A 13,919-nucleotide genomic window follows, 5' to 3' on the forward strand; every position below is an offset into this window, starting at 1 on the left:
AAACCCGCAAAGGAAGAGTACATGTAAGGGGGGCAAAGACCTTACCTTACAATTTCTATTGCGGCATGAAAAACCTCATCTTCTAGCAGGCATGTAAAAAATAGGAACTAGAAAGAACTAAATACTCTATGATCATCGTAGAGTTTATAACACACTCTATGATGATATTACATGTGATGATACTTTGAAAATGATAACATAAAACAACGTAGAAATTAGAGTCTTGCCCCTCATTTATTACACTTGTGAGTTCTTCAATTTGAAGTTTCTTAAATTCCTCTTCTTCATTTCTTCTCTTATCGATTGGATCTTGTAGATGTGGAAGGGACAACCCCTTTTTGCTTTGCGGCTCTCACTGGGAGTTGCTTGAGTGCTATTCGTTGATTGACCTTTTTTCCACTATGCATAGGAGATAAATCTCTACTTTTAGCCGCCTCTTCCGGACAATATTCAAGCAATTTGTCTTCCTCACCTTCGTCGTAAATGGCAACACGTAAGTTGGCCTCTAGTTGTTGATTATCTAATTCTTGTACAACCATCCATAATGGTTCATGCCTCTTCATGTCATTATTCTTCGTTGCAAAAGCTTTAAATTTAGCTTTTTTTGGTGAAGTTCTTACCCGACTGTACACTACCTGGTTCATGTCTCTTTGCCACTGAAACATTCAGCACATGTGAAGTCGTTTTTTAGCCAGCTAGATATACACATTTATGAGGTTTTGGACTATCCAAAGCATCCAAAAGTGCCTGGTCATGGTCTGAAATCAAAGCCTTTTTTGAAATCTCACCTGACTGTTTAAAACTTTTCAAGTCTACTGTTGCGATTGTCTGAAATTATTGCTGCCCAGACGGAACATACACTGCGGCATTTTGACTTAATTTCGTCTTGCTTTGCACACTAGTAGATAAATTAGAAATCTGTTCATCCTTGGTGTACACAGCTACTGCCCCTTCCTTTGATTGACTGCTTTGTTGTCTTGACGATCATGTGTAATGTGTATCCTGTAAATCATCAACAACAAATTGTTCACCCTTTTCGTCCTCTTCTACATGGTCTGCCCAGGTCTTGCGCTTGAATATATCTTCCTCATCTAGTGCAAATAACATCTGGACAGTTGTTGGTGCGTCTTTACTGATCTTTTCAGTCTGCTATATCTTAAAATTGTTTGGAGTTCCTTTTTTACTGGATACAGTTTTCAGCCTTCTTCACAGCCGAGTTATCACTCTTTGCACCTCCATTCAAGGCATCAGTAGTTTCAGCCTGCAACAGAGCTATTTTACTACCAGTTGTACAATCAACTACATGTTTTTGGTGATGGTTACCATTTTTAAACACTGTCTTCACACTTTTAGCTGCTGCATTATCCAAAGCTTCAACACCTTCAAAATCTTGCCCCTCATCATGCACATCAGAAGCTTTAAAACCTGCTGGTTTTTCAACTACTTCAATTGCATCATTAGTTCGATCACATAACCCTGTTTTCTTCTCCTGCACAACTGATACCCTTTGCCCATTAGACTGTCCCTCACTGCTAGTATGAGGCAGAATTATCTGCTACACATTATCATCTCCTAAGGTTGGTAAGTTAACTCCAACATCCTCCTTATGTGTAAGTGCATCAAAAGAATTTTGAGTTATGATAGCTTTTGATACATTATGTCGCCCAACTAGGAAAGTTAATTGCTGCTGCATATTTTCCACCACTGGAGAGTTACCTTGCCTACTTGAAGATCGCACTACTTCATTCCAGCCATCCTTAGTTGTGTTATTTGTTAGCCCATCGGCCTTAGTCAATGAGTTAGGGGATACTCCTTTAGGTTGCCTAGCTCCCTTAGGTGCAACTTCCAGTCTAACTATTTGTGCACCAGCATCATCAGTAACAACTATTTGTGCACCAACATCATCAGTAACAATTGTTTGTGCACCAGCATCATAGTCCTTATAATCATGCCCGTCTCCAGTAGCAACAGTTGGGACAGTAGCATTCCTAGTACAATTAGTTGAACCCACAGCCTTGTGCAAAATATTTTGTGTAGCTGCTAGTCCAGATGTTTTCCTTTTCTGGTGCTTCAGATTTCTAACCTCAGCCAAAGTAGCAGCATTGACAAGCGCATGCACACCAGATTCACCAGTTGCAACTCCAAAGTGTTGCATCAAATTTCCAGTTTGGTCATGAGTCACGCCTTGTGTATTCTTCTTAGTTGATGATATACTCACCGTTGTCCCGTCACTACCAGTTGACTTTTGCCAAGCTTGAGCATCTGATTTTTATGCAGATGTTATCTCCATTTGAGTTGTACCATATTTGCCTGAAGCATCAAAACCAAGTCCAGCTCTTTACTCCTTTCTTTCAAGACCTTGTCCTTCATCATGCACAGAAGTAGGTGTAACACCTGCTAGTTTTTTAATTACTTCACGTGTAGCAGCAACTCGCTCAACTGTGACATTTTGCGAAACTCTAAGCTCCACTCGATTCTCAATAGATCCATCATCAACATTCCCAGTTTTAACAACCTGATCAGTCCCCTTCATCATCATTGTATCCCTATCCAAATTCACTGTATTGGAAACTCTAGCTAAAGATCGATCAACTAGAATATCTTCACGACTTGATGTATTAGTTTTCTGCTGTAACTTAGAATTTAAATAATCCCCAGCGTCCCCTTGTAGTTTTTCCACCTTGTTCATATCCTTAGCCAAAGCAAAAACCTCAGAAGACAGAGCACGATCATTATCAACAGTCGTTGCGATCAAATTTTCCTGCTGCTCATTGTTTTGTCCATTCATCAAATGACACATCTTTTCATCATGACCCTGATGTTTACAGTAGTTACAATACCTTGGTAGATTATCATAGACGAATTCTTGAAAGTGCTCGATAATATTTCCAGATTTTGTGTCAAGATAGTGTAACCTAATTCGCTTAGGATGGTTGTCCAGCAGGTCAAGTTCGACCTTTACTCGTGCTGTGCTTGGTTTTGATTTATCATATATTGCCTTATCTATTGCTACTGGCTTCCCAGTAGCAGAAACAACAGAAAGCAGTGATATTTTTGCAAATAAATCAGGCGGTAACCACGGCAGTGAAATCCAAACCCAAGCTCTTGAGGCTTCCTCCTTAGGATTAAATAACAGAGTCTATGTAGATAATTTATACTGGTAATCGTCCCCATTAAGTGGATATATCCAATTGACCTTGATGCAACATGAACATAATCCTTATAGAGATCAAATCTAATAAGCATGTGCCTATGCTCCAACTGCCCTATGCGACAATTACCTTTGAACCCAAGCTGTTTTGGAATTAATTTGCGCAGCTCATGAACAGATGGATGTGTGAAGGAGAGTTTCATCAACATTGCTTGATTGAGTCCTTCTTCAACACTGAATTGTTGTATTTCATCCATAGTAAACAGTATTGTAGGTTCACCATGGACGATATTAATAGCTTTTAGAGAAGTTTTTGACGGATTTTGGACAGCTTGTTGTGTAACTACTCGTGTAGCATATGAAGAAAATTGATTAGGGTTTTGATTTTTCTATCCCACAACCAAGGACTGGGGAGAGGCATTGGCAGCCATGGCCACCTCTAAATCTCCATTCTAGAGAGAGAAAAGAGAAACGACTTAGGGTTTTTGTCTTCGGGGGATGGGCAGAATTGGATAACTTTCTTGAGGATTAAGGTCCAATAAAAAAAATTAATTATTTTTATATTTAGTCGTAGGTAGATATTAATCCCCTTGGTTTTTTTTTGGGATCGGTTCTTTTCCAGGGGATATAACTTGAATCAGGTAATTTTTATTTTTAGGAAATTGAGAAAAAAAAAACTTGATTGCTCTTATGTGCCTTTTGACCTGTTTGATGCTCGCAAAGTTAGGACTTAGCATGCAAATTACCTTCCTAACATGTTTTGATGAAAATCGATGTCGTGAAATATTGAATAACATATCAGTGACGCTTTCTCTCAGTTACTTGACTCATTGTTCATGTAGTGCTTTATTGCTTAATACTCCTTGACTTTCTGATTACTTGCATAAACTTGAGAGTTGAAATGGAACCGTCCTGACCGGGGTCGGGTGCATTGTGTGATGTGAGATTTTAATTATATTCTGTGCTATTTTGTGTTTGTCTAGAACTTGCCATGTGTGTTAGTCGAAGCGAAATAAGTAAGCTTTGTGAGTCTAGGAGATGATGTAGGCGTTTCTTTGATTGTCCATTGAGCTATTATGCAACCATATATAAAATTATCTGTAGATAGCCCATTTGAGACTATAAGCCTTTTCTTTGGCACCCATATTATAAGCCGATTCTCATTTTGTTCTTAATTAAATCTTTTCGAATATTTTCCTCTGAAAGCACTTATGTCACTAGAAGAGTAAGGTGAGAGTTGGGGTAGATTTTGAGTGGAACCATAGAAAAGCCAAAAAGGTGCATGTATGATTTGGAAGATCATTAGCCGGGTAACCTAAATTTATGGAGAGTGTTGAAGGGGAAAAAAAGAGAAAAAAAAAAGCAAAGAAAATACAAAAAGGAGAAAAATAAGTATATAGAAAATACACCTCCTATTCATCATGATTCGGGATAGTGAGTGTATAGATGTGCTTAAAGAAGGGCCAAGTTGTATATGGTTTCGTGGCATTGCTTGAATTGGTCATAAAGAGTATGTATTTGAAAGTTAAGTGTAGTGTATTAAAGTACTTAGGAGGGTTAGTCAATATACCCAAAATATATTCTACCCGTCCCTTAGCCTACATTATAACCAGTAAAGACCTAATTAATCTTAGACTGTGTGAGATTAGATTAGTGGAGATATACATTACGGGCAAGCCTATAGTACAACCATGGAGTGCACATGAATTTCTTTGTGAGAGTGAGTGGTTCTTTGTTCATATATGTGATGTCCTTAAATTATATTCGAATGCATGTTTGAATGTGTGGACAAAATACCCTTTTATTCTCTAGTGAGGCACATGATTCCATGACAGATAAGTGACGTTATTAAACATCTCTTGTTGGGTGAGTGCACGAATTGAGAGTGCTTATTGGCGACGAGTCGGTCTTTGAGGTTGGGTGGTTATGGAAAGGTTGTTTGAGTGTTTTAAATTCGTCACTAATATTCAGGCATGTGAAAGTTGGGAAAGGTATGGATGAGTATTCAAGAGCTTAATTGTTGATATCAACCAGGGTCATAAGTGTAGTGTGTTGAATTGCCAAAGGTTCCTCCATTGTATGATGTCTTATGTACATTGTTTGGTTAGCAAGGTTTTAGGTTGCTCGAGGACGAGCAAGAGCTAAAATGTGGGGTGGTGATGTTAGGCTAAAAATTCATATTTTTGTATGTAATTTGTCTTGCATTATACCTCAATCATGTTAACTTTGGTGTAAATATTTGTGACTCGAGCCTAATAATGGTGTTTATATATGTAGGAGTCAATTTGAAGTGATTTGGAAAGCTTGCATGCAAAGTGAAATAAAAAAAATAGAAACATTTGGAAGGAGTATGATTTTGGTACCCAGGTTGGCGCCAGGCGCCAAGTGAGACGACTAAGGGTGGATTTCATCCTAATTCGGCTAGGACTTGGTAGTTTCAACCTTATACGCCCCCAACATGTATAAAAGGGGTTATAAACCTATTTCTTAAGGGAGAGATGTTATTGGAGAGACAAAAGGCTACGAGAACAATTGGAAGCAACGAATCACAAGAGTTTTCTCTTTCGTTCTTCCTTACTCTGTATTTTAATGCTTTCAATTATTATCATGATTGTTAGTATGGTTATGAGTAGCCAAACTTTCTCATCTAGGGTTTGATGGAACCTCTTGCAAGATGACTTTTAATTACGTTTAATATAATTTAGCCTTTGAATTTATCTTGTTCAACTACGTGTATATTGTTGTTGATTGAATGGGCATCAATTGATTGTGCCTATTTAGTATGTATTGCTTGAGAGAAGGTATATATTTAGATAGTTGTTGAACAATGTCACTCCTAATTTATGTGAGAGATCAATACGGATGGTTTAAAGGCGAAATTAGAGATGGTGCAATTATAGTGAGCGGTGAATTAGTGCCAGCTAGCGTAGTTCGAGAGAATACGTCTATTAAATTGTAGTAGTTGCTCGAGAGAGAGCTACAACACCCAAAGTACTCACGATTGGTAGAGAATACTTAGGCAAAATTACAGAAGATGTAGCGGGAAGAATTCCGACAATTGGAAAAAGCAGAACTCTAGACCTCCTTAATTTTTTCTCCAACTCTTAATATCTTAAGTTGTTAATTTACTATTTTAATTTGTTAGTTAATTAGTTAGACCGGATTATATATGCAGCGACCGCTTATCCTTTTTAGGAATAGACTTGGGCGTGATCAGAGAAAATAAGTTGATGAGGAAAATATTTTCCAAAACATTTAAGCCAACCAAATTGGAAAATATTTTCCGGAAAATATTTTCCTTCAAACATGGAAAAATTGGAAAATATTTTTCGGAAAATATTTTCCTTCATACCAAACACACCCTAACATATATATATACATATATATATATATATATATATATATATATATATATATATATATATATATATATATATATATATGTGTGTGTGTGTGTGTGTGTGTGTGTTTTTACAGTTGGTTTGGTTCGGCTTTTTTCGGTTATTTTTTATTAAAACCAAAACCAAACCAAATTTGATTGATTTTTAAAATTCAACACCAAAACCAAACCTAAAAAGTATCGGTATTTTTGATCGGTTTGGTTCAGTTTTTCGGATTTTTATGAACACCCCTAGAGAAGACTAGCTAAAAAGATAAAATTGTGTCCTTTTTCTGCGATAGAAAAAGTGAAATTTATGAGAAGTACTATATTTTGTTTATAGGGCCTCAACTTTAGCCCGCGGCCAAAACTATTTGCATCCAGTAACCGCAAAAGTGTAATAAATATTATACAGTATATTTTTTGTATATAAGCATACAGGAATATATATATATATATATATATATATATATATATATATATATATATATATATATATATATATACGGTTATTATTTTAAGAGCGGCTATACAGTGTCATTTTCCGTTGTTTTATATGATAGAGATCTTTTGAATCAATCGGTGAAACTTAAATGTTATGAGCAACTCTACAAAACTATATAATTAAGATCAAACCAATGATTCATATCTATTACAAAAGGCAACAAATTAAGACCATGTAAAATAGGATTTAAGGGAGAAAGTACATTCGAAAGATACCTTATAGCTCTCACATTTCTAAACCAGATATAACCAAGCTTATCCATGCAAGTATCATCCTTGTAAAACACTCTCTTTGCTAGTCCACTGCGCTGAGCAATCGATCCCTCTCCATTTCATTGCCTTTCTTAACTTAATGGTAGAAGCGGAATCTTCTGGTTCTTCCTTTTTGACCTAAAATTGATCCTCTTACATAATTGTTTTTTTGCCTTGCCTCTCATTTTCTCTTCTTCACATAGAAGTGTAGGCATGCATAATTTATTAAATTTAAATTCAGTAAAATAATTTGGACTATATCAGTCTAAATATATATTATGGGCTAATATAATTAGATTAATTATGTTAGTCCAATAAGGATTAAATAAATAAGTCCAAATCCATTGGGCTAGCCCATTTAATCACTTCATTATGCCCAATATGTTATCTTCCTAGAGGCCTAATTTGGTGCCACATGTCAAATGACGTAGCATGCCAAGTCAAACGGAAGAGCCAATAGGATCATGTCATGTGTCACAATGACAAGGCATGCCAAGACAAATTAAAAGGCCAATGAAATCGCGCCACATGTGCCAGTGACATGTTCTGACCAATCAAATACTGCCTTGTCACGCTTCAATTTGATTGACCGGAAAGAGTTTGTTCTTATCATAACTCTTCTCTCCCACAACTATAAATAGTGGTCTTCATAATTCAGAAAAGACACCAGAAGTTGTAACAAGAAGCAGGAAAGAGCTCATGGATCAAACGCTGCAAATTCCTCCACAAGTTCAAGTTCAAGCAATCAAGTTCAAGCTCAAGAATGAAGAACAAATCTAGTTCAAGCTCAAGAACATAGAACAAATCAAGTTCAATTTCAATCAATCAAGCTCAAGCTCAAGAACGAAGAACAAATCAAGATTCAAGGAGTACGAGTTCAAATCAAAGTTCGTGCTAGTTGAATTCAAGATCATCGTTCGTGGCAACAATTACATATTCAAGATCAAGCTCAAGGGCTCTTGAATTTATTTACTATTGGAAAGAAGAATTAGAGGATTCATAGAAATTGTACATTCAAATTATTTGAATTCAAATACAATAATTGTTGTAATATTTTTCAGTCTCGATTATTTTTCTGACACAAATTTGTTGTCTACAAATTCTGGCATGCCTAGTGGGACAATCTCTACCTCTCATCTCAAATTTTCAATCACCAAAGTTCAAGAATGTCGAAATGGCTTCAAATAAAATCAACTCCAGATCAACTTCCACCAAGGTTGCTAACTCCAGGTTCTACGCTGATGTAAAAAGCATCCTCGATGTTACCTTTGGAAGCTTTGGACCAACTACAAGGAGCAAGGCAAGCTCTTTAGGACAACAAGCACTCCAAGTGTCGTCCGCATCAACCCCTATTTTCGGATCTTTATTTTCAAAAGGATCAAGAGATTTCACAAATGCACCCGAAGGAGGAAGCGATGTTGCTGAAAAGATTAAGAAAACTCCTACTCTGCTTGACCTCTCTGGATCCAAGAACTCTGCTGTGAAGGAAGATGATGATGCTTGATGGATCCTCTCCACTTACACCGCATAGCGTGAGCTATTCGAGAATCAATCTGTGTGACAATCCATGCTACTCCCCATCATATACAATAATCATGCAAGCCATGGTGACAAACACTTCATCTATGGAAGAACAGTTGGCAAACTTGACGAAAGCAATCGCTGGCTTGACCAAGTGCATGCAAAATCAAGATGCTAGAATTGATAAGATAATAGACAGGGTGGGAATCTTGATGGAAGAAGAATCCACCTATGCACTTAGCAAACTCCTAGAAGTTCAAGAGATTGATCCTCCCCCATGACAAGTTACATCCACTAAGGAAATTCTAGTCTCTTCCGAAGGGATGATTCCAATCAAGCAACTAAAGGAGTTCATTGAAGGGACTATAAAAAAACAAATATGAAGTTGCTTCCATGTCCTCCTTTACCTACACAAAGCTGTACACTTCAAGGATAGATATGTTTAAGATGCCCACTGGCTATCAACCTCCAAAATTTTAACAGTTTGATGGCAAAGGCAATCCAAAGCAACATGTGGCACACTTCGTTGAGACATGCAACAATGTTGGGACTTATGGAGATTACATCGTCAAGCAGTTTGTTCACTTATTAAAAGGAAATGCTTTTGATTGATACACAGACCTCGAGGTTGGATCTGTTGATAGCTGTGATCAACTAGGGCAAGAATTCCTCAATCACTTTTATAGCACAAGACGTACTGTGAGTATGATAGAACTTACAAATACTCGTCGATGAAACGGTGAACCAGTTATCGACTTTATCAGTCACTGGAGGAATGCAAGCCTCAACTGCAAAGATAGGCTTAGTGAAGCTTCGGCATAAAGATGTGCATCCAAGGCATGCATTGGGGACTCCGCTACATCTTGCAAGGTATCAAGCCTAGCACATTTGAAGAACTTACGACTCGTGCCCATGACATGGAGTTAAGCATGGCCTCCGCTGGAAATGAAAGGTTGTCTATCTATGAGCCTCGCAAAGGGAATGACAAGCAAGAAGTCAGGAAATGGAGCAAGTTTCTACCCAAGTCTGAAAAAAAAAGCTATGAATGTCAATACATCACCTATGAAGTTCACAATGAAGGTGAGCGAGAAGCATAGTACGAAATCCACTTCTTTTCAAGATATACCAAGTGGAAAGTTGACTATAAAAGAAATGCAAGAGAAAGAGTACCAATTTTTGGATTCTGATATGCCAACAATTTTTGAAGAACTCCTAGAGTTAAATCTCATTGAGATTCCGGATATGAAGAGGCCAAATGAAGTTGGTAAAACGAATGACCCAAATTACTGCAAATATCATCGACTAGTGAGCCACCCTCTGGAGAAGTGCTTTGTCTTCAAGGACAAAGTTATGGACTTATCCCGTGAAAAGAAGATCGTTCTTGAAGATAAGAAGGCAAGAGTGAACCAAGTCTCTATCACCTTTATTTCATTCAGTATAAATGAGCTATGAAGTTGAAAAGAAATCAAAGATGAAGAATTACTAGAGAATAACAAAGTCGAAGTAGACGACGATGATGATGATGAGGGTTGGACGCTAGTGACTCGCCATAGGCACCACAAAAGGAGCCCACAAAAAGAATCAATAGAACAACCAACAAGGAAAATGATGGTGAAAAGACCAAGTAGATGGAATCCAGTTAAGCATTTGAAGAAAGCAAAAGTGGAGGTGCACCATCCTCAAAAGCCATGACATCTAGTGACCTTGGAGGAGTTCTTACCAAGTTAGTTCCACACGAAGATTTCCCATGATGGTATTGATGCCTCTTGTTGCCATGCTGACAAAGGGGAAGAAAAGAGTGATGACCTACCATCAGCACCATCTTCGGAAATGCTCATCGAGTTCATTCCTCAAGAAGTTAATGCTTGTGCGGAAAAAGTTATGTTCATAAATGACGATCTTCTACTAGGTGACACTTCTCCTAGCCGCCCGTTGTACCTGGTTGGCTATATGCGCAATGAAAGGGTAAATCAAATTTTGGTTGATAGAGGATCGTCAATGAACATCTTGCCAATTCGCACTGTGAAAGAACTTGGTATTCCCATGAACGAACTCTCAAAAAGTCGTGTGATGATTCAAGGATTCAACCAAGGGGGAAAAGAGCCATATGTGCTATCAGGTTAGGAATCACCATTGAAGATATGCAATCAAGTGCATGGCTGCATGTGATCGATGTAAAGACTTCATACAACGTCTTGCTTGGAAGGCCTTGGATACATTAGAATAAAGTAGTTCCATCTACCTACCTTCAATGTTTAAAATACTACGAGGGTGAACTAGATAAGAAGACATTTGTTGATGATGAGCCATTCACTGAGGCTGAGTCACACTTTGCTGATGCAAAGTTCTACTTGAAGAGCCGTATTGTGAAGGAGCTCAAAGCTGATAATGTCATGAAAAGCAAGAATGACGAGCTCATAACTAAAAAAGTTGAGGTGACTGCTGGTAGAGCCAAAGATGTTACTGAAGACGTGCAACCTAACTCGAATAAATCTTATAAAGGGGATATTGCGTCTTACGGCAAGAAAGTAACTCCTGCACCCCAATATGTCCCTAAAAGGAAGAAAGATGAAGGTGAATCATCTAATCTCCAAACTAAAATGCTAAAGGAGTTAACTCTTCCGGTAAAATAAATTGAGGCAGTAAAGTTGTCCTCAAATCCACTTGCAGGGTTTGTGGCCCAAAAGCATTTGCAGAATGTGGTATTCCCTACAAAGCGAACAGATGAAGGTTTTGATCCTAACGCTTACAGGCTAATTGCAAAAGCTGGATACAATCCCAATGAGCCGTCAAAGTTAGGGAACTCCCATCAGAAGCTACGATGAGGCAGCCATGTGAAGGTTTGGGATACAAGCAACTATCACCAGTGCACATCTCCATAAGAAGGGAGAGCAACAATTATATTACCATAGAAGATGAATCTATCGCTTCTAACAAGCCTTCTGTCTTTGATCGACTTGGAAAATCAATTGTGAGGACTTCCGTGTTTGACAGATTGGGTCTATTAAAGAAAGGGAATAAGTTCCAGAGAAATTATCGAAATACAAGAACACCCGCTTCGCCCAAAATTCAGAAAATCTCTAAGGATTTCCAAAGTCTAGTTCCTTCTAGAATGAGGCGACAAACAAAAGTCATGGTTTCGTGTGATGGGGTACTAAAGGTGAAGCCATACACTGTGGTTTATACTAAAGAACGTGATAAAGACGAAGAAAGTGTGGGTTCTTCGTATCATGTCACTGCACATGGCGAGCACGGTGTTTCATCTCTAATGGAGGATGACGAGAAATTGGAGGATGTTTCACCGTGTTATCACATATCCTTCAATGATGGGGACCCTCAAGAAGATGAAGATGCAAAATATGCTCTCCCGAAATTTGAAAACGGGGTGAAGGCAACGATTGATGCCTTAAAAGAAGTTAGCCTTGGCACAAATGAAGAGCTAAGGCCCACAAACCTAAGTGCTTTACTAGCAATCGATGAAGAAAGCACTTATATCAAGTTAATCAAGGAGTTTAAGGATGTATTTGCTTGGAGTTACAAAGAGATGCTTGGCTTGGACCCTAAAGTAGTAGTTCATCACCTTGTAGTCAAGAATGGCTCTTGTCCTGTTAAGAAAGCCCAAAGGCGCTTTAGGCCAGACTTGGTTCCCTTGATCGAAAGTGAATTTAACAAACTCATTGAAGTTGGCTTCATTCGCGAAGTTAAATACCCAACATGGGTCTCAAGTATTGTCCCTATAAGGAAAATGAATGGCCAAATTTGGGTGTGTGTTGACTTCAGAGATCTCAACAATGCGTGTCCCAAAGATGAATTTCTGCTTCCTATTCCAGAGTTGATGATCGATGCTACTACTGGGTACATGGCAATGTCATTTATGGACGGTTCGTCGGGCTATAACCAAATTCGCATGGCGCCAAAAGATGAAGAGCTTACTGCATTCCGCACCCCAAGGGTATTTATTGCTACAAGGTAATGCCTTTTGGCTTGAAGAATGCTAAAATTTCAAGCTCAAATGAGCAGGATGATGACAGAAAATGAGCTGAATTATTCGCCAATCAAAAAGTTATGTTTGGCACTAGTCTTCTCAATCCAAAAGTTGAAGTACTACTTTCAAGCTCATGTCGTTCGTCTTATTTCTTGAGCAAATCCCATCAAGTTTGTGATGTCAAAACCTATCCTTAGTGATCGACTAGTAAGGTGGTATCTCTATTTTCAACAATTTGAAATTGTGTACATCCCTCAAAAGGCTATAAAAGGACAAGGATTAGCAGACTTCTTGGCAAATCACCCTATACCTGATGATTGGTAGCTAACTGACGAACTACCTGATGAGGATGAAATGGTCATTGAAGTTCAACCTCCATGGAAGATGTACTTTGATGGTACTGCACATCGCGAAGGAGCTGGTACTCGCATAGTATTTGTCACATATTAAGGCAATGATCTGCCCTACTCTTTTATGACACAACTCTGCTCTAACAACATTGCAGAGTATCAAGCATTAATACTTGGGCTTGAAATGGCTGTCGAAATGAATCAGTTGTAGTTGCAAGTGTTTGGTGACTCTCAGTTAGTAATCAACTTGCTTTTCGATAGTTACGAGGTCAAAAAACCTGGACTACGCCCATATCATGATTACGCTAAAAAATTAATGGGATGGTTCGGTGACGTGACTATTCAACATGTGCCTAGGAAAGAAAACAAGAAGGATGATGCTCTAGTTGCCCTAGCTTCATCGTTAACCTTGCCAGATCAAGCACAAGTTACTATCTGCCAAAAATGGGTAGTACCGCCGCCAAATGAAGGTGAAAGTGAAGAAAATGAACTCGAACATCTTATCGCTATTTCTGAAATTGAGAAGGAAGAATGGAGATAGCCCATTATCGACTACTTAAGCTATGGGATACTTCTAGAAAATCCGAGGAGAAAGACTAAAATCCGTTGTCTTGCACCTCGCTTCCTTTACTACAAAGTTACTCTATACAAAAGGTCATTCGAGAGAGTACTCTTGCGATTCTTAGGGGAAGATGAAGCAGTCCAAGCTTTGCAAGAAGCACATTCTTGGGTATGTGGGTCACACTAGTCTGGACCAAAGCTCCACTTTCATATAAA

This window comes from Nicotiana tabacum, chromosome 9 (assembly GCF_000715075.1).
Source record: "Nicotiana tabacum cultivar K326 chromosome 9, ASM71507v2, whole genome shotgun sequence".
NCBI classification, from domain to species: domain Eukaryota; kingdom Viridiplantae; phylum Streptophyta; class Magnoliopsida; order Solanales; family Solanaceae; genus Nicotiana; species Nicotiana tabacum.